Genomic DNA, 23,180 nt, shown 5'->3' with positions numbered 1-23,180 from the left:
CAAACTAGGGAATTGGGCTAGCGGGCAATTAGAGCGAGGAAACGGTGCTATCTACCTGAAAAGGAAGGCTGGGACTCATCACTTTAGCTGTGGCAGTGAGGTGAACAGCTGGATGACTGAGGCCCGCTGATGCCGTTGGCAGCTGAATGCTCCTCAGAAGCTATCTGTGACACAGGGACAGCAGATAAACACGGCCTTTCCTCCACCCCCTGATGCATCATCTGCCAGCTAATCCTCAGTGGCTCCCCCTCGGGAAGATCTGAGCATGAAAGATGTGTCTGTCACACCATCACCGACCGTGAGAACAGATAACCCTTTGGCGATTGCTGGATGAAGTATCCACTGCCAGGAATTCCTCCCAGGAAGTATCCTAAAGCCAGCAGGGCTGCAAAAGGGATGAGAGAAAGAGAGAGTTTTGGGTTGTCAAACAAAACTGAAATACAGTATTTTCCGGACTATAAGTCGCACTTATTTTCATAGTTTGGCTGGTCCTGCGACTTATAGTCAGGTGCGACTTATCAAAAGTAATTTGACATGAACCAAGAGAAATGAACTAAGAGACATGAACCAAGAGAAAACATTACCGTCTCCAGCTGTCAGAGGGCGCTCTATGCTGCTCAGTGCTCCTGTAGCCTACACTGAGCAGCATAGAGCGCCCTCTCGCGGCTGTAGACGGTAATGTTTTCTCTTGGTTCTTGGTTCTAAATAAATGCGACTTATAGTCCAGTGCGACTTATGTTTTTTTTTTTCCTCATTATGACGTATTTTTGGACTGATGTGACTTATACTCAGGTGCAACTTATAGTCCGAAAACTACGGTAGTTGAAAACCTGCCCCAAGATAATTAGCACATACTTTATGGATGAGACCTGGAGTGATCAGATGAAATGTGGTTTAGTTTCGCTGTGGAAGCTTGTGAGCTGCCTTGCTGTCTCCCCCAAATATCATAAAACCTCGTGAACAATCAATCATATATATATATATATAACAGTATGTATGTGTATATAATACACATACATACTGTACTTATCAATTTATACTGGGTAATTCAAGATACTGTACACTACCGTTCAGATGTTTGAGATTAGTAATATATATTTTCCTAAAAGAAATGAATATTCAGCAAGGATACATTATATTGACTAAAAGTGATAGTAAAGAAAATGTTAAAGATTTATATTTCATATATTTAATTTATATTGCTTTTTCTATAACTTTCTATTTACCAAAGTATACATAAAAAAGTGGTTCTTCAGCACTTCTTTGGGGCGGTTGAGGTGCTATACAGTATACTGTAGCACCACTGCCATACAAAGAACCGTTAAGACCCTGTATGTAACTCTCTCTTAGGCAATTAGTTTAGTTGGGCAAAGGATAAAAAATAAAAAATAAATTAAGATTAAATACGTGTATTTCCTGGAGGAAATGTGGTTCTCAACCTTTTTGCCCCCAAGGCCACAATGAATAATGAAATATTCCGAGGCCCCCACACAAGACTTTTTGACCTCAGAAAAGCATAAAAGTGATTTAAAACAGCTTTTGCCAATTTTAGTAATTTCCCATTCATAGCAAACATATGGGAGTGGATTGACATAATAAAATCTATGGAGGAGAATGGAGTGGTGGCGGGATACAACAAGACAGTTCGGATGCTGAGAGCTGTCAGTTGCAGTTTAAATTATGCAAAGAGGAATACAACTGGAGGATGAGAGAAAGCTAAGACATATTGATTAGCTGTAGTCTTTAAATGAAAGTAAACTGATCAGAGGCTTGACAATAGGAGGTGTTTGTAAAGTCAGTTATATACAAAAATTGTGTCACAAACTTCAATAAAAAGGATATATTCATATATAAACTGTTTTGTTCTATTTATGTAGTCAAATTATTAGGTTATGTCTTAATGTTTTGTGACTAGCTAGGCCTTCTTGTTGAGCACCATTTTTGTTGAAGAAATAAAGTGCTATATTGCATCTCTAATGGTTCTACATAGCACCATCTGACAAAGGAGCTGTTTAGCACTTAAAGTGATTGCCCTATGATTACAATCCACTTTTAGGGCTATGTAGCACTGTTTTTGTTTAGTGTATTAGAATAATATCACAGTTTCCACAAAAATATCAAGTAAGCACAACTGTTTTTAGCATTATATGTAATAATAGTAATAATAAATGTTTCTTGAGAATCAGATCAGCATTTTAGAATGATTTCTAAAGGATCATGTGACACCGAAGACTGGAGTAATGATGCTGAAAATTCAGCTTTGCCATTACAAAAATAAATTACATTTTTAAAAATAGATTAAAATAGAAAACAGTTACTTTGCAATTGTAATATCTGACAATTTTACAGTGTATTTACTGTATTTTTGACAAAATTAATGCAGGCCTCGGTTATCATATGAGACCTTAAAAAAATTATATATATATATCTTATCATACCCACACTGTAACAAGGAGTCGGAGGCGTTCGGATCCATATGCAGCATTTATTCCACAGAATGGTAATACAGGCAGAGATCAGGAATGGCGTCAGGTGTGTCAGGGATAACCAGAATCGTAACCAAAAACAAGCAGAGATCGGGACAGGTAGCAGAGAATCAGAGTCGGAATACACAGTCCAAACGTCAAAACACAGGAATAACAAACACAGGGAAAAACTCTCGGAAATGTCAGACTGGCTAAACAAGACTTCGCATTGAGTGAGAGTGAGTGTGCCGCTTTTATGTGTGTGTGTAAATGAGGTGCAGGTGTGGCAAGGAAATTGGCTGATGAAAGAGGTGCAGGTGTGGCAGGGTGATTGTGATGCAGTGACTCATGGGTAATGTAGTTCGGGTGTGGTGCAACAGTATGAGAGGTGCTAGAGTCCAAGTGACATCTGGTGGTTGATGGGTGGAATGGTCCTGAGTGGAGTGCCCTCTAATGAAGTTCATGGGCACTCCATCTAATAATCGTGACATAGCCCAACCCCAAAGGAGCGGCTTCCAGACGCTCAAAACAATCTAGGAGGGCGGTGGAGCGGAGGCGGAACAGGGGGAGGGATGGAGGGCCAGGTCCATGAGGAAGTGCAGTGGACTGGGGCAGAGCAGGTGGAACTGGAGCCCTTCGTGGGCCTGGCATCGGAAACAGGGGCCTGCCATGGGCTTAACTCGGGAACGGGAGCCCGCCATGGGCCTAACTCTGGAACAAGGGTCCACCAAGGCAGAGCAGGTGGCGTGGCAGCCCACCAGAGTGGAGCAGGTGGAGCTGGAGCCCACCAGGGAGGAGTAGAGGACCACCACAGCTGAGATGATGGGACAGAAGCCCACCAGGGCAGAGCAGAGGACCACCACAGCCGAGCAGACAGGACAGAAGCCCACCAGGGCGAAGCAGAGGACCACCACAGTGGAGTCGATGGCACCGGACCGTAAGTCTGCTCCGGTGGGACTGAAACAGAGAACATTGACAGGTTAATAGCGGCCTCCGTGGCCGTGATGAGATGGTAGCTGGCCTCCTTGGCCATTACAGGGCAGGCGGTTAGTTCATGGAGGACCTCCGTGGCCATGACAGGACAGACAGAGAGTTGGTGGATGGTCTCCGTAGCCCAGACCGGAATGAATGAGAGCTCATTGACGGCCTCCCTGGCCGTGACAGGATAGGACGAGAGCTCTGAGATGTGACGAGGCTCTGGGAGTTCGGCTGAGATGTGACGAGGCTCTGGTAGATCTGTGGTGATTTGATTGGGTTCATGAAGATCAGCTGTGACTTGACTGTGCCCATGAAGATCGTTGGTGACTTGACTTGGTTCCTGAGGATCAACTGTGACTTGACTTAGTTCACGGAGGTTAATGGTGACTTGACTTTGCTCATGAAGATCATTGATGACTTGACTTTGCTCATGAAGATCGTTGGTGACTTGACTTGGTTCCTGAGGATAAACTGTGACTTGACTTTGCTCATGAAGATCGTTGGTGACTTGACTTTGCTCATGAAGATCATTGATGACTTGACTTTGCTCATGAAGATCGTTGGTGACTTGACTTGGTTCCTGAGGATCAACTGTGACTGGACTTAGTTCACGGAGGTCAATGGTGACTTGACTTTGCTCATGAAGATCAATGATGACTTGACTTTGCTCATGAAGATCATTGATGACTTGACTTTGCTCATGAAGATCGTTGGTGACTTGACTTGGTTCCTGAGGATCAACTGTGACTTGACTTTGCTCATGAAGATCGTTGGTGACTTGACTTGGTTCCTGAGGATCAACTGTGACTTGACTTAGTTCATGGAGGTTAATGGTGACTTGACTTTGCTCATGAAGATCATTGATGACTAGACTTTGCTCATGAAGATCAATGGTGACTTGACTTTGCTCATGAAGATCAACGGTGACTTGACTTGGTTCCTGAGGATCAACTGTGACTTGACTTGGCTCTGGAAAGTCCACGGTGACTAGCCCTGGCTCTGGAAAGTCCACGGTGACTAGCCCTGGCTCTGGAAAGTCCACGGTGACTAGCCCTGGCTCTGGAAAGTCCACGGTGACTAGCCCTGGCTCTGGAAAGTCCACGGTGACTAGCCCTGATTCCGGAAGGTCAACGGCGACTAGCCCTGATTCCGGAAGGTCAACGGCGACTAGCCCTGATTCCGGAAGGTCAACGGCGACTAGCCCTGATTCCGGAAGGTCAACGGCGACTAGCCCTGATTCCGGAAGGTCAACGGCGACTAGCCCTGATTCCGGAAGGTCAACGGCGACTAGCCCTGATTCCGGAAGGTCAACGGCGACTAGCCCTGATTCCGGAAGGTCAACGGCGACTAGCCCTGATTCCGGAAGGTCAACGGTGACTAGCCCTGATTCCGGAGAGTTCACTGGAACCTGACTCGACTCTGGAGAGTTCACTGGAACCTGACTCGACTCTGGAGAGTTCACTGGAACCTGACTCGACTCTGGAGAGTTCACTGGAACCTGACTCGACTCTGAAAATTCAACGGTCAACTGACTCGACTCTGGAAGGCCAACAGGAACTAACCCTGACTCTGGAAGGTCAGCGAAGACTTGACCTGACTCTGGATGGTCAACAGTGACCTGATTAGACTCTTGTTCTGGATGGTCAGTGGAGACTTGACCTGACTCTGGAAAGTCGACGGGGACCTGACTTGACTCTGGAAATTCAACTGAGGCGGCCATCTTGTGCAGCGGCGCTGGGCTGGCGGCCATCTTGTGCAGCGGCGCTGGGCTGGCGGCCATCTTGTGCAGCGGTTTTGGGGCTTTAAAGTCCTCTGCCTCTCCCACCGTGAAAGGAGAACCACATAACAAGAGTGCATAGTCCATTGTGTCCCTTAAGCTGCAATTAAACTCCCCTCTAGGCAACCATGATTTTACTGGTTCATTGAGTCCAAAACGGAATAAATCCTTAAACCAGACTTTATCGTCTAGAGGAACTCGATAAACCAATTCACAGAACTGTTGAACATAGTCCTCAATAGATCAATCTCCTTGCTTAAGATCTAACAGCAGGTCAACTGGATCTGTGGTTAGGCTGGATTGGTGATATGCTGACATAGAAACAGGAACCGATACCTCAGTGACAAGGGGATACCGGGCTGCTGGATCCTGGTATGGCGAAGTCTTCTGTAACAAGGAGTCGGAGGTGTTCGGATCCATATGCAGCATTTATTCCACAGAATGGTAATACAGGCAGAGATCAGGAATGGCGTCAGGTGTGTCAGGGATAACCAGAATCGTAACCAAAAACAAGCAGAGATCGGGACAGGCAGCAGAGAATCAGAGTCGGAATACACAGTCCAAAGGTCAAACACAGGGAAAAACGCTCAGAAATGTCAGACTGGCTAAACAAGACTTCGCATTGAGTGAGAGTGAGTGTGCCGCTTTTATGTGTGTGTGTGTAAATGAGGTGCAGGTGTGGCAAGGAAATTGGCTGATGAAAGAGGTGCAGGTGTGGCAGGGTGATTGTGATGCAGTGACTCATGGGTAATGCAGTTCGGGTGTGGTGCAACAGTATGAGAGGTGCTAGAGTCCAAGTGACATCTGGTGGTTGATGGGTGGAATGGTCCTGAGTGGAGTGCCCTCTAATGAAGTTCATGGGCACTCCATCTAATAATCGTGACATACACTTTTGGTAAAATGGTATTATATATTCAATGAAAACAAGTCTTATTTACACAATTTTCCCTAATTTCAAGGAAATTTAAATATTTTTTCTCAAAAAGACACACGTTTTCTATAGTACTGCACAAGGACATCAAGTCTAACTGAGGAAAAGTCTTATGTTTTTTGGAGTATATTAGCTCTGACAAACTTCTTATGATATCATATGGGTTTTAGATGCTAAGGGTCTATAGACGATAACATCTTATATCATTGTCTCAATTCACAAGTTTCCGTCAACACTGTGGGAATACTGTGGCACTTTACTGGCTGTCATCCACCATCAGAGCCACTAAAAACAGTAAAGAGACAGAGTTCTGCTGCTTCTGTTCCCTTCTCATGGTTGACATTCAACGATTACCTGTCAACACTGCATGGACTGGCTAGCTCATCCTGCTGATTCTTTCATTCTATTAACACCCCCTGCCCTCCTTTCATATCCCTTCTCTCTAACCCACTGCCATATATTGACTTCTAATGCTACGCTCTACCTCCCTCCACCAACTCTGACCTCTGTCTTATTTCCCAGGGCTTTTAAGTGCCCACCACTGTGTCCAAAATGGCATTTCCAAACTTTAAACGTGTCAAAATAAATAAATAAATAAAATAAAAAAAATGCAGAAGGGACTGTACTGCAAAGTAAAATCTTGATTAATTCATTCATATGATTTCAGTCACACTCCAGTGGGGAGGAGAAAGTGACTGGGATTGGAATATTGCATCCCATAAAACTCTCAAAGGAGAGTGGCAGGTTCAACTTTCTGTTGACTCCATCTTGGATTATTAATATGCTGACAAATGTATTTTCAACAAGCTCTCCAATCCTCAATTTTATTTTTTATTTGGGATAAGAATGTTCTGGTAGGGTTTTTTTTTTCCAATGGGAATATCTTGGCTGTTCCCTTCATTTTGCAGGTACCATAATTTCTCATTTTACTCCATGCCATTATTAAATGCAAACATATGAGATGTATTATATGCAACAAAAAATAGAATGACTGATTTGAAAATGAAAGTGGTTGTTATGAAACAAAGTTCCTCTGTTGGATAAGGAGTAGTAGTAACCAGAGTTTAGGGCTGGTAACTGGAATGATGCTGGTTCAGTCCCTGCAAGCATCAAGGAATGAGCCACTGTTCCCCTGATGGGGTCATTCTAAGCAGACTGTTCATGTCATAAGTGTAAAGTTACTGTGGACAGAACTGTGCCATCTTAAAAAAATTTATTTTACAATATTCAAGCACAAGCACAATCGTGCAGAGGAGAATGGGGGTTTCTAAGTCCTTTCCTAATGGAGCTGAATGTCAGGTTTGGGTGGGAGATTGTGAGATTAACAATGTATCTGAGCAAGAGTGTCAAAAAGTTGCAAAATGTTGAATTTAACAGAAATGTGAAGCAAAAAATGCAGACTAACAGCCTATAATTTCAAGTATTTAAACTTTGCTGCCAATACTGCTTGAGTAACTGGTGGATTTAGTGCTAAAATGTCATTTTAAGATATTACAGTCTCCTTAATTCAGAAGATTTAAAACTTATTACTGCTTTATTATGGATATGCTGTGGCAATAAATATATTCACACCAAATGAAAAGTTTGGGGTTGGAGATGAGATGAGATGCACATTAAATTGATCAGCTGTGACAGTAAAGACTTTTACATTGTTACAAAATTATATTTCAAATAAATGCTGTTCTTCTGAACTTTATATATATAGAACAACTTTAACATTGAGTTTTAAGTTTCAAGTCAAGTTTGTTTTATTTATATAGCACGTTTAAAAACAGCAAGCACAGCTGACCTAAGTGCTGAAAAAACAAAGACATAGAACACATGGCAACCCACAGATTCATATAATAAACTCACAATAAATTAAAAGCCAAAGAAAAGAAATAGGTTTTAAGAGCTGATATAGGCTGGAAGGCTGTTCCACAGCTTAGGGCCGGCAACTGCAAAGGCTCTATCCCCCCTATGCTTTAACCGTGATCTGCAGACAGAGAGAAGTCTTTGATCACCAGACCTCAGATTTCCTGTAGGATTGTATGGATAAAGTTGATCAGATAGATAGCTCGGTGACAGATTATTTATAGATTTAAAAACATAGAGAATAATTTTGAACTCAATTCTAAGATGCACAGGTAACCAATGCAACGATTTCAAAATTGGAGTAACGTGATGAAATTTACGTTGCCCTTTGTGGAATTTAGCAGCAACGTTTTGTACTAATTGGAGACGAGAGATAGAGGATTTTAAAATGCCAAGATAAAGAGAGTTGCAGTAGTCCAAGCGAGATGTAATGAGTGCATGGATAGCAATCTCTAAAGTTTTCACAAAGAGAAAATATTTAATTTTGGAGAGAAGGCGTAGCTGAAAAAAAAAAAACAGGAACTAATAACCGAATTTAATTTGTTTATCAAATTTTAGACTCTGATCCCAGAAATCACCTAGGTTCTTAATACAGGAAGAAGTAAAAGTGCAAGATAGTCCAGGTCGATAATTCTGCTCCCTTAATTTTCACTAGGGCCAAAGACTATAACCTCGGTTTTTGATTCATTCAGAAATAAAAAGATAATAATAATAATAATTGAGAGAACTATGTTTTAACTTCATCCAGGCATGCAAAAAGAGATTCCAGAGCAGCATGTTTATTTAGTTTCAAAGGTAGATACATGGGTATCATCTGCATAGCAGTGAAATGATACACCACGCTTTCTGAAAATAGAGCCCAAAGGAAGTGAATACAAAGAAAAAAGAATGAGTGCAAGAATAGAACCCTGCGGCACTCCACAGAAAAGTTTAGCAGGCAACGAAGAAAATTACCTAATCTGACAGAGAAACTTATATTTGTTGAATATGATTTGAACCAGCTAAGAACAGTTCCCGGAATTCCCACAAAATATTATAGTCAAGATAAAATAATTTTATGATCAACTGTATCAAAAGCCAAGGTTAAGTCTAATTAGGATTTAGAATTAGGATAACAGAGTCACCAGAGTCAGTCGCCAACAAAGTCTCATTAAGGACCCGTAATAAAGCAGACTCTGTGCTTTGCAGAGGTTTAAAACCATACTGGAGAGTTTCAAAAATATGGTTTGCACTAAGGAAAGACTGTAGCTGAATAAACACAGTTTTCTCCAGTGCTTTAGTAATAAACGGAAGATTCGAGATGTCAAAAATTATTAAAATTACTAGAATCAAGAGAACATTGAAATAAGAAATGTTTCAAAAAATTAACATGTGAAACTGAAGACTGAAGTAATGGCTGCTGAAAGTTAGCTTTGACATCACAGGAATATACATTTTTATGCAATATACTATAATATATATATATATATATATATATATATATATATATATATATATATATATATATATATATATATATATATATATATATATGAAAAAAAAAAAAATATATATATATATATATATATATATAGTAGATCCAAAATTCAAAAAACAATAAAACATATCTATAATCTATAATATTTGAACAAATGAATATTTCTTTTCCCCTGCCACAGCCCTTCAATAATACAAACAAATTCCTCACAGAGAGACTCACCATTCAGTCCTGTTAATCTATCCTTGTAAATCTCTCAGATAATTCAAATCTCCTGTGCCCATTTGCAAAAATCAATTAAATGGCCAGCAGTCATTGGAGAAGGCCATGACACTTTATCATGAGTTTGCTGTGAAGTCTGCACAGGAGAAGAGAGGAAGAGAGAAGAGTAGTGGAGGGGTCAGGGTTGTGAACTCAATCAACTCGCTCGTTATTGTGAGACCCTCAAAACCAGGGGGCCACTGTCATCCTGTCGCCATAACTGGCCCTGCTGCAGGTGCTTAGACATGGATAGTTAAACAAGTGCAAGTACCTGATGGTCTAGGGAACATGGAGGGAATTCATATGAGGACAGTACTACAGTCCTGCACCTAAGCTCAGACAGGATACCCACTTCTGAGGCATTGGGAAATTATGACGTTTATTGTTCATCATCTACTAATCCTACAACCAGGTTTCTGGACACCACTCACGGCACCCATAATAGTAGACCTAAATAACCTCATCACACCCCAGCATGTTACAACTGTAATCTTAATAAGCTTTCATTCTACCTCTTTAGTTGTACTTGCAAACCAAGTAAAGGATTACAAATTAAGTCATTTAAAACATTTAAAAAATTGTAATTTAAAACTATTTCAATATATTTGAGTACATTAAAGATCAGATTTTATGATAAGAACAACACAAATAAGAGTGTAATAATGTAATAATAGTCTAATAACAGTTGTAAAAACAACAAAAAAACATGAAGGATCACATACATCCTGATGATGAACAGTTAAATAATCAGAGTAGTTAACAGTTATTTCAGCTATTAGTAGACAAAACCAATTTTGAAGATGTTCATTCTCAGACAGCTATGAAATAATAATCCTGTCCAACACTGTGTTTGTAGCGGAGAGGACATTCCACAACATGGAGATCAAAATCAATTTAGACTCAAGCAGAGCATTCCTTAAAATTAACCTAAATATCAATATGACAGGAACAATTATTATCTTATTCCTTCACATCCTTGGATTTGTGGTTTAGCATTTAGCGGGAGTTTAGCGTGTGTTTAGCGTGTGTTGCTATCCTGGTAATCAATGGAAGCATCATGCTAAAGTTGTCTGAAATGTAAATCTGACACAAGCTGCGAAAATTGATGGATACAATTAGCTTGTCTACTAACATATGCTCTGCTCCGAGAATTTAAATTGGAGTGATTAATTGTGAAGCAAATGTGCGCAGACAGGAAAGCTTTAAAGAGACAAAGCGGGAGTAGAGAGTTTAAACACAGACGAACTAGAAGCTTTACTGCATGAAATCAGTTTCACCCAAATATGATAAAGAGATTAATTTTAAGACAGTTTAATCAAATAGTCTGCCATTTCAATTAATTTGATAAAAACTCTTTGTGAACTAGCTACCAGTAACAATTACATGCAAGGGTATAAACAAGTAGCCCCTGGACTGCTATTATGTTGAACAGACCGGTGAAGATGGAAAGCTTAATCATTTACTCTAACTAGGCTACTCAAATAAGAGTCAAAGAGGACATTTAAGTGCCACAGTCTGTCTGAAATTCTATTCTATTCTGAAGAATAGAAATATTAAAAGAAACAAAAACTTTAACTGCTTCAGTCTGTGTGCACTGAATTTATTTAATACACAAGTTTCACAATTTGAGTTGAATTACTGAAATGAACTTTTCCACAACATTCTAATTTATTGAGATGCACCTATAATTGAAGGTCTTCCCTGTCTCTCTCTCCTTCTGTATTGTTTCACCTCTGACTAAACTCCTTTCTTTTAGCAGGAGATTGTACAATTTTGTCTGAGGATAAAGAAGGACAATGGCTTTAATGATTTCAGACAGCATGTTCCCAGTGCTTAAGAAACCAGCTGGAATTCAGTACTGAAGTAATAGAGCCACAATAGTCAAGTCAAGTCAAGTCACCTTTATTTATATAGCGCTTTAAAAAAATACATTGCGTCAAAGCAACTGAACAACATTCGTTAGGAAAACAGTGTGTCAATAATGCAAAATGATAGTTAAAGGCAGTTCATCATTGAATTCAGTGATGTCATCTCTGTTCAGTTAAATAGTGTCTGTGCATTTATTTGCAATCAAGTCAACGATATCGCTGTAGATGAAGTGACCCCAACTAAGCAAACCAGAGGCGACAGCGGCAAGGAACCGAAACTCCATCGGTGACAGAATGGAGAAAAAACCTTGGGAGAAACCAGGCTCAGTTGGGGGGCCAGTTCTCCTCTGACCAGACGAAACCAGTAGTTCAATTCCAGGCTGCAGCAAAGTCAGATTGTGCAGAAGAATAATCCGTTTCCTGTGGTCTTGTCCTGGTGGTCCTCTGAGATAAGGTCTTTATAGCGGATCTGTATCTGGGGCTCTAGTTGTCCTGGTATCCGCTGTCTTTCAGGGCAGTAGAGGTCCTTTCTAGGTGCTAATCCACCATCTGGTCTGGATATGTACTGGATCCGGGTGATTGCAGTGACCCTCTGATCTGGATACAGACTGGCTACGGTGACCTCAGAAAAAGAGAGAAACAGACAAATAAACCACTTTGCCTTTCAATTACATTTTCAATGAGATCTATAGGCCGATCTTTATCTCCATCAGCTTAAAGAAGCATTCTTGAATCTGTGTCCTTATCTCAGAATGCCGTTTGGGTTAAAGCAGGCCTGCTAATCCCAATAAATGCATTCACTCATTTCAATGGACAGAGAATAGCTGGTGCAAGCCATTGATTACACATTTTCTGTTTTCCACGTTGTCTGCATATAGGTGTGCAATTTCCCAGAGGGTTGAAAAATCACGAAAAAATTAGATCTCTTTAATACCATATCTTTCTCCTAGACAATAGTGAGATTACATTGAGGGTAAACAGAGACTGTTGCTCTCTTTGTCTCCCAAAGTTTGAAAATGTTTTGTTACTCCTACCAATTTGTTCATGAATTGGGCTGATCTGGTTCTTGAGTTCAACTCACTGACTCAACTCACTGCAACCATTAACAGTTCACTGGAAGGACACACAATTTAAATTTAATGTGTTTCTGTCACGGTTCATGAATGCACCGTCTCCTGCTCGTCTCATGTTACGTCATGTTGATTTTTCCATGTGGGTTTGTTGCATTCCACCAGCCTACTTAATGATTGTTTCATGTGGGTGATACAATCATTAAGTAGGCTGGTGGAATGCAGCTGCAGCTCATTCCACCAGCCTACTTAATGCCCTGTCTTTCGTCTCTTGTTTGTCAGATCGTTGTTTGAGGTCCTCCGTGCTTCTTGTCTGTGTTCCACCAGCTCTGCTTCATTGTGTCTTGTTCCTGTTCGGTCGCTTTTGGATTTACCAGTCATCACGCGGATTCCTCACCACCACCACCACCAGCGCACTCAATCACCTCCTCACCTGTCTGTGCTGCCATTGAGGTCCCTGCGTCACCCACCATCATCGAGCCTGACGATACTTCTCTTAATAAACATCAATTACTCGTAACTGCTTCCTGTCCTTACTTCTGCCGTGACAGAACAATCTGACCACCCATGGAAGCAGCGAGTAACCCATCAACGGCATTGGAAGAGTTCCTCAGCGCCAGTGCTCGAAGGATGGACTCCCAGGAACGGAATCTTAATGACACTGGTCGTGCTGTTCAGGTTTTGGTGGCGCAGGTGTCCGAGCTCACCCAGCAACTACAGCTTCTACGAGCTCCCACTGCGCCACTCACACCGCCCGTTCCTCCCACACCACCAGAGACCCCCTCCCAGCCGGAACCACGCCTCCCCATTCCGGAGACCTACTTGGGTGAGCTGAATTTCTGTAGAGCTTTCTTAACACGATGCGATATGCATTTCTCTCTTCAACCCAGGACTTTCTCCAATGAACAAGCCAAGGTGGCATTTGTGTTAACCCTGCTCACGTGGAGGGCGGCATTATGGGGAACAGCGGTGTGGGAGAATCAAGATCCATGCTGCGCCTCGTTCCAGACACTCTCCGCTGAGATGAAACGGGTTTTTGATCGGGCCGTCGCCGGGAGAGAGGCAGCTAGAATGCTTATTATTTGGTCCGTATCAGGGAGGGGGATGAATGGAAGACCGCTTTTAACACCCCCAGGGGGCACTTTGAATACTTGGTCATGCCCTTTGGGCTGTCCAACTCCCCAGCGGTCTTCCAGGCATTCGTCAACGACGTGCTGCGAGATATGATCGATCAATTCATATATGTCTACCTGGATGACATATTGATTTTTTCCTCTTCTCTCCAGGAACACGTGTAGCATGTTTGACTAGTGCTTCAGAGGTTGCTAGAGAATGGGCTTTTTGTCAAGGCGGAGAAATGCGCGTTTCATGCACAGTCTGTTCTGTTACTTGGGTATATCGTGTCGACTGAGAGAATACGCATGGATCCCGAGAAGGTTAAGGCTGTGATAGAGTGGCCAAGTCCAGATTCCCGTAAGGCCCTACAGAGGTTTCTGGGGTTCGCCAACTTCTACCGGCGTTTTATTCGCAACTTCAGCCAACTAGCCGCACCTCTGACCGCCTTGACCTCTCCCAAAACTACGTTCAGGTGGTCAGACACAGCTGAGGCTGTGTTTGCCAAACTGAAGAGCTGCTTCGTTTCAGCCCCTATCCTGATAACCCCTGATCCATCACGTCAGTTTGTGGTGGAGGTCGATGCGTCGGATGTGGGGGTAGGTGCGGTGTTGTCCCAACATTCTCCCTCAGACGACAAGGTGCACCCATATCGATTATCCCCTGCCGAACACAATTATGATATTGGTAACCGAGAATTGTTGGCAGTCAAGATGGCATTGGAGGAATGGCGCCACTGGTTAGAAGGCTCGGGGGTTCCTTTTATAGTATGGACCGACCACAAGAATTTAGAATATATTAGTACTGCCAAAAGGTTGAACTCCAGGCAGGCTTGGTGGGCACTTTTTTTCGGACGTTTTGACTTTACTCTCTCGTACCGCCCGGGTTCCAAGAACATCAAACCCGATTCTTTGTCGCCGGTCCCTTCGAGACCCTGGTCCCACATCGCACTAGATTTTATTACCGACCTCCCGCCCACTCTCTGGTTTGGAACATTCCTCTCTGGTCCGTCTCTAATAAATTGGCTCCCAAATTTATTGGCCCGTTCACTGTCACCAAGATCATTAGTCCGGTGGCAGTCCGCCTCAAACTTCCTCCAGCGTACAGGAGAATTCATCCCGCCTTTCCCCCCCCCCCCCCCCCCCGCCGCGACTCGTAGATGGGGAACCCACGTATTCTGGACTTTAGACGGAGGGGACGCGGATTTCAGTACTTGGTGGACTGGGAGGGTTCCGGTTCGAAGGAGAGAAGTTGGGTGCCTGCTACAGACATCCTGGATCACTCTCTTATCGATGATTACAATCGACAGGTAAGAGAGTCTGGGGACGCCAGGAGGCGTCTTTAGGAGGAGGGGTACTTTCACGGTTCATGAATGCACCGTCTCCTGCTCGTCTCATGTTACGTCATGTTGATTGTTTCATGTGGGTGTTACCGCTGCAGCTCATTCCTCCAGCCTACTTAATGCCCTGTCTTTCGTATCTTGTTTGTCAGATCATTGTTCGAGGTCCTCCGTGCTTCTTGTCTGTGTTCCACCAGCTCTCCTTCATTGTGTCTTGTTCCTGTTCGGTCGCTTTTGGATTTACCAGTCATCACGCGGATTCCTCACCACCACCACCACCAGCGCACTCAATCACCTCCTCACCTGTCTGTGCTGCCATTGAGGTCCCTGCGTTACCCACCATCATCGAGCCTGGCGATACTTCTCTTAATAAACATCTTAATTGCTTAATTACTTCTCTTAATTACTTCTGCCGTGACAGTTTCTTACACAAACCAAGTAATGCCCTGATAGCTTAAGAAAGTCACATTTTTTACATATTGGGGGAATCAATCTATGAATGGCTTACTTATAGTTGTATCTGCATATTAGGGCTAGACAAATGTATCTAAAATCTAAATCTTTCATACTACACCCCAAAAAATGCTAATGTCTCCAGTATAGTATTAGACAAGACCGTAGCACTATAACAAACTGTGCTCTACATATTTAGCAAGATCTAAAATCATCTAGGATCTAATACAATCATCAAGACTCCTGAGCTACACTGTACACATCAAAGAACATTCATTTTAAATCTTTTTAATCCTGTTTTTTTTCACACATACACCCTGTTCCATATATTTAACAGCATTTTACACGCGTGAACATAACTCATTTTAGATTAAAATAATCTGTCAATTTACTTAACCAAAAATGACTAGTATTTTACGTTTTACGTATATATGTTTTTCATCTAATATGAATATTATTTCAGCTTAATTTCAGTTAACAAATATGTTTGTTAATAGTTTTAGTTTAACAATAACACTTATTTTTGTTGTTTACTAGTTTCAAAACTATACAACTTTCGTTTGTGGCACACAAAAAGATTTAAATCTGCTTTTATTCCTCATAATAATAAGAATAGTTCTATGAGAAACATCTAAAACAAAGTTGCTGCTTGAATGAATCATAACTGAGGACTCAATTAAATCTGCCAAACTATGAAATAGAAACTTCAGGGCATTAAATATCCCTCGTGGATCACAATACAACCCTTCCACCTCATTTGATATTCTCCTCATTCTATTAACACTTCTATGAAGGATTCTCAGTGTGATGACAAGAAGTAGCCAAGTGTAACAATTAATAAAAAGGGTGTTGAATACGTCAACTATGAAGTTAACGTGATGTGTGGTCTTCATTAGCTGCCATTAAAAGCTTTAAACTGTGAAAGTCAAAAACAGATCGAAATAATGAGTGTCTGTGAGCAGGTGCAGCGAAAGAGAAGTGTGATGTCTGTTAAAGAACTAGTTTAAATATAAAAGAGAGGTATGACATGTGAGAACAAACACATGGAGGTGAAGGGACAGGTATCCTGTCAGCAAAAAAAAGAAAGAAATGTCATCACTGATCTTAATTGGCCGTTTTTGAGGGGGCTGGTTTTATCAGGGAAGAAGAAAGCACCTGCCTTCAAATGCCAGTGAAGGTTGTGTGCATGCGAGGGAGAGCAGAGAACATCTAGACAGGAAGCAGAAACCAAAAATAAATGATCCGTTGACTCGGAATGCTGATATCTGGTGAGAGGAAGGTAGAGAGGAAAATAGCGAGTCGGTGTGTGACAAGAGAGACAGAGTGTGTGAAAGAGAATTTAAATTTGTGTTTGTGTGAAACCCCTCTTAAAAAGTGAAATAAAGAAAATCACGGGTTTGAGTTAACAGCAGAGAGAAAGAAGCGAAAATTGTAATTAAGCCCTCCACACTGCTGTTCCACCTAACTGCCTTGCCTTGTTAAGCAATTTATAATTACCACAGCGCAGGCAAAAACATTCACCCCACCCTCTTTGTTTTACGAAAGACTACAAGCTGATGGCTGTCCATCGTGTGTCCAGGGGGAGAGCAGGATTATTCTTAAGCGGGTCTGTTCCATATGGCTGCCTGATAACACTGGGCCCCCTGGCTGAACAGACACCTGTTTGCAAAAAATCCCAGCAGCCCTTCCCTCCAGAGCAGACCACTAATTAGGCGCTATAGAGAGCGAGAAAGAGAGAGGGAGAGATATAGCCAGTAAGAATTGAGTCCCAAATAAGGCCACAGCTGAGCTCAAACCTGTTAAAAGTCAATTATGTCAGGGACGAGTTCCAGGAGAGGTGAGCCATGAGTGAAATTAAAGCCTGGCTCTTGAGGTGACAGACGGCCTGTCTGTGTGAAGGGATAATCTTATATACACCTGAAAAATCATCAAAATAAGGCCTGGCAAATTAGGCACTAAGAGGTGAACAGTTGCATCACATTAGGTTGTGGTATTTATTGTATCTTATTCAGATACTACATAACCAGTCGCTGTGTACATGGCTCTGTTTACACCTGGCATGCAATGAAATTCACTTTTATCAGAACAATTTACTACACCCTTGTCTGGTCATGTCTGTGTATATGTGGCCTTTTGCCCACTTATATGTTTGCCTCGTAACAAACTGGCCCATGCAAATCTCGCTCAGACTGCACAAACGTGCTCAATTTTGCGTGTTTGCACCATTAATAATTTGCATAATTCTTTTGAGCCTTAAAACAACACAGACACTGGCTGTGAATAATTTATGCTATTAGCAGCCGCAACGTATTCTCAGTTAAATCCCGTTAAATGTTCTTAGAATGAGGGTACAAGTGGAATATTTGTTTTCTGAGCACATTTTAAAGTATGAAATGAAACTGTAAAAATGAAGTTCTCATTTAGTTTTTATAGACTAAATGTGACAATTAAAGCCTAAAATATCTGTGTCAAATAAACTACACTCAGATTCAGCTAATAAACAGCTTTTAGTGTAGTGAGTTTAAACTGTCCAAGACTCAATTGCAAATTACTTACATACTGAGGCATTTCTGATGTCATTTCTTTTTCTGGAAAGAAGTCATATTAGATAGTGTATTTTGTTGTTGTTGTTGTTTCTTAATGCCATCATTAGCTTCAACATATTAGTTAGCTAAGTGTGCATCACAATTTAAATGTGGGTTATTTAGTAATATACGATATTAACACAAATGCAGTTTTATTTCTCATTTTATTCATAAGTTCTAGTATATATATATATATATATATATATATATATATATATATATATATATATATATATATATATATATATAGATAGATAGATAGATAGATAGATAGATAGATAGATAGATAGATAGATAGATATATTATGAAAGAAACTTGTAAAAAAACTAAAATTAAAAATAATTATTATTATGATAATACATAATACAAATAAATTATTGTATTTGACATTTCTGTCACTTCTGAAATGATGGCTATGCATCTGATGTGACAAAATGTTAGCTTATACATAATACTTTTAAAGCTCTGTTTTAAAATCTTGGCTAACATACATTTTTACGTATGGCATGTTATGTCATAGCATCATTAAAATAGCATCTAACAATGGACAAAAGGTTTTTTTTTTTGTTTGTTTTTTCTAACCTATGGTTCCCTAACCATAAAGGCTGCTGTGTAATTTGCCCCGACATTTAAAGAATTTAGGGGAAGCATTCAAATAATCCTGTGAATGCACTTAAAGAATGCAGAATCGAATCGTTATAATCGAATCAAATCGAATTTAATTGTGAATTGAATCATTCTAAATTTGCAAAAATCGTTCTTGAATCGGATTGAATACCTATGAATTGTGAATCTAAGCTCTTCCTACCCAAATATTCACAGCCCTAATATATATATATATATATATATATATATATATATATATATATATATATATATATATACATATACACAATAAAAGAAACTTACATCCTGATATCTAAACAATAGTTTGTCTCTATAATGAAACAAAAACAAATCAGAGTATCATTTTCATATTCAGAGTATCATTTCAAAAGCACAATTTAAAGCATATTTTGAAGCTGAGTGCTTAGCATGCAACTTTTGATGAATTACATTTACAAGAGGTGGCAGTATTTAGGGGCGGCAGTGGCTCAGTGGTTCATGTAGGTTGTCTACAAACAGGAAGGTTGGTGGTTTAATCCCTGGCTCCACCTGACCAAGTGTCGTGGTGTCCTTGAGCAAGACACCTAACCCCAGCTGCTCCTGACGAGCTGGATGGCGCCTTGAATGGGCGACACCGCAGTCGGTGTGTGAATGAGTGTGTGAATGGGTGAATGTGAGGCAACTTGTAAAGCGCTTTGGATGGCCATGTGGTCTGTTGAAAGCGCTATATAAATGCAGTCCATTTAAAGAAATAATTTTTCTCGCTGTAACACTGAATGGGTTTTATTTTGTGTTAATATGTCAAAATTAAATCTTCATTTTCATTCTATTTATAATCAGTATGTCAAGAGGAGCATGTGTGACCTTTACACTATGGCATTATGGGACTGAGCTGATTACACAGTTTGAGAATATCATCATTTGCTGAGTACATTTTCCCTCTGTTCTGGAATAAAACTTTGATATGCATTTTTAATCATTTTAGTTAACCTTTATATGATGTGAGATGGCTTTTCTGGACAAAATTAGAGTTTTTCGTTGCCAAGAATCTGTACAAGAAAAGGAATTTTAAAAAAATAATAATAATAATTTGCTTTCATTTCTCAGCAACAATGTGTCGACAGAACAATAATAATCAATCCGCAATAAAAGCACAGCCAACAATTTGAGATGGTCCTCCTAACTGCAGAACACAAGATCCAGGAGGCGTGGTTCTCCCACCTTACATATACCTAAACTTACTCCTACCAAGCCCCTGGATCTTGTGTTCTGCAGTGAGGGGCTACTGAACAATTTGATCACAGACAGATAGACACGTCTCTCTATGGAGTCAAAACAGGGCCACATATACTTGCAAAAGAATTGAAGTATTGCCAAAGAAAAATAAAGTGTTTCAAACGAAAATGAAAGTATTGAGAAAAATAAATGTGCTTTTTGCAAACAAAAACTAAGAAACAAAAGAAAGTGAAGTATTGTGAGAAAATATGTTTTGAAAAACAAAAATAAAGAATTGTGAAATATAAAAGAAACAAATGAAATTCCAATACATATTTTCCATGGCCATATCTACTAATTTATTTGCAACACTGGTTTTATTTTGCGTTTCGGTTAAGTTTGAGCTTGTGATGCCGTTTGTAATTGACCAATCTTCTTGAAATACTTAATTTTCCTTTGCGATTCTTAATTATTGTTTGCAAAAAGCACATTTATTTGTTTCTTAATACTTTCATTTTCGTTTTCAAAACTTTGTTTTCTTTTGCAATACTGCAATACTTTTGCCAAGTATATGTGGCCCTGTTTTAACTCCTTATCTCTCATTCTGTCTTGCTTCTCAGTTATTTTAGGCAAAATTGTAATTTTAAATGCAAACTGCCCAATTAGCAGCTATAAAAGTGGCAATGCCTGGCTATTGTGCGGGGAGTCAGCTATAAGAGTGGTCCGCAGGGGCAGCAGGTGAGAATCCAGCGCCTCGAGAGAGTTCACAGCAGCTGGCATACGGCCTGTGTCTGGAGACATACTGTTTCTTAATGGATGACTTCACCCATTGATCTGACTTCTGTAATAGTGAATGGGGGATTAACCCTTTATCCACATTTCTTAATCCTTTTTGGAGAGTTTTGCACAACAGGATAAATTGAGGATAGAGTACACAACCAAAATTGTATCTATTTGTCTAACATTATGGATTGTTCACAGCCCTATCCAACAGCCACAAACACAAATAGCTAAATCTAAATAAGGAGTTTAGTGTACAAAAAAAAAAAAGGTCAGGTCAAAAAGTGATTTTGTTTTAGTTATTAGCCGCATTTACACTGTCGGGCCAGTGCGAGCCAGGGCTTAAAATGGGCCGGGCGGTGCTCATAGCCAGAATAGCGCAGTCAGGGCCTGAAGCACCGCTGCACATCACTAAAACACGCCCTTTACACGCCTCTAATGAAACGTCACGCAACCTCATCATTTCACCAACAAAGAGAAGTTATCAGAAAACTAATGGAACTAGCGCGATCACAAAATGAACATGATAAAAGTGGCCGTTTGTTTGCATGCTTTGTTAAATATTCAAATTCAAAAGCATCAATGTTTTACTATAGAATAAGTGATACATTGATCATAATGAATTTATTTATCAGGACTCAAAATTAAATCACACAGAAATAAATTCATTTGTATTTTATTTATTTATTTTAAACACTTATAAAAAATAGCCTGCTTATTCAGTCGAGTCCGTTTCTGTTTATATGTAACCACAGTAGCCTATTAGTCACATTTAGAATGGATGATAATCTCTCTATTTTTATAAAGCTCCCGAACAACAACAAAAAAAAACATTATTATATTTTTATGATAGTCAACGTGGAGCTAAACTCTCGAAACGAGACTTATGACAGATAATATGAGTTAGTAAATGAATACACGATTGTGATAGAGAAAAAGAAGCTGACGTCTGATTTCTTCAAGCGGTCATGTTTACTATGTTTACCGTGGTAATGTTATAAATATTTCTGCCTTGTATGATTATAATCCACATCGGATCAAATTATTTCAAACACACCCTGCCGACTGAAAGTGAGTTTTGAGCTAAACTTATTAAAAAAAGTTTTTAATGCTGGTGTTATAGCTGCTTTTTGTTATGATCCGCAGCGCTGACTCTTTATTTTTATAAAAGCACCCGAGCAAAAATCATTATTTTATTTTGATGACATATTTTATGCGGAGCTAAACTCTTGAGACTTATGACAGATAAAATATGTTACTAAATAAAAACACAATTGTGATAGAGAATAAGAAGCTGACGTCTGATTTCTCCAAGTGGTTGCATTTACCATGTTTACTATGGTAATGTTAATGTTTATCGTGCATAGTCTTTTACATTGCTTTTAAATATTTCTGCCTTGTATGGTGAGCATAATCCACATCGGATCAAGTTATTTCAAACACTCGCTGCTGACTAAGAGTGAGTTTTGAGCTCAACTTCACAAGTCTTTAATACTGGTGTTAAAGCTGTTTTCTTTCTGAAATGATCCACAGCACTGATGCTCTCCAGACGCGGAGAAACTCCGCCTTTGTTCATAACCCCTCCTCTAGCCCCAGCTGGCCTGCTTTGGCCCAAGGTTTTCGTCGGGCTAAAAAACCCTGGCTGTTGGCCCCAAGGAAGCCCCAATGAGGCACGATCAAACCCCAGAAGTGACAGTGGAAACGCGACTGGCCCTGGCATGCACTAGCACGCCCGGTTTAAGCTTGTCAGTGGAAACACGGCTATTGAGGGCTTTCAAAAAATTAAAGCCCTCTTGAAATGTGTTTCCCCTCCTTTGTGACACCAGAGGGAGAGAAAGAAGGGGGAAAAAATTATAAAGTCAATATGAAACTTCACATACTTGTATATCACATCACGTGTTATTTTAGAGCATTATCAACTGATTTATGACGTTGGAATTAAAAATATAAGTGACAAGATGTCTGAACAAAAAATTGTATCTCCATTTTAGATGCAGAACGCAGAAAAAAAAAAGAACGATGTAAAGACTAATGGAAAAGGAAAAAGAAGATCTCTGAGGAAACTCGGGTTGATACTCCATTCACTCAAGTCTTAGGAACAAGATGATACACAGCAACCAGAATAATCAATACAATCCAAGAGTTGTGCTGTTTCCTGAAAGGCCAAGTCATAGCGTTGATTACTTGTGTCCTCTGGGTGGGTTCTGACTATGCCTTGTGTATTCTCTGATGGTCTGATGATAATTTTACTGGGCTGTTCACTGCAGTGACCCTGGAAGGAAGTCAGAGAAGTCAGAGACCATGTACTCAAGCAGCCATGCTTATAATTTGCCACTTTCAGAGGTGTAGAATCGAAAATGGCAATTTCTAGATTCTCAAGTTTTACACTTCATATACCATTTCACAC

The 23,180-nt window shown here is 40.3% G+C and overlaps 1 protein-coding gene across 1 annotated transcript in view; it reads right to left on the bottom strand.

Moving 5' to 3' along the window:
* The window catches only part of LOC132152809 (thrombospondin type-1 domain-containing protein 7B-like), a 272,917-nt gene that overhangs the window by 210,860 nt on the left and 38,877 nt on the right, over positions 1 to 23,180 (bottom strand). The window contains exon 2 of the mRNA XM_059561707.1: positions 56 to 385. The gene's annotated coding sequence lies outside the window, so the exon portion shown is untranslated. The remainder of the gene's footprint in view (positions 1 to 55; positions 386 to 23,180) is intronic.

Source organism: Carassius carassius, chromosome 11 (assembly GCF_963082965.1).
Source record: "Carassius carassius chromosome 11, fCarCar2.1, whole genome shotgun sequence".
Taxonomy (NCBI): Eukaryota; Metazoa; Chordata; class Actinopteri; order Cypriniformes; family Cyprinidae; genus Carassius; species Carassius carassius.
Note: the sequence above shows the minus strand (reverse complement) of the source record. Positions and strands in the feature narration are given on the sequence as shown.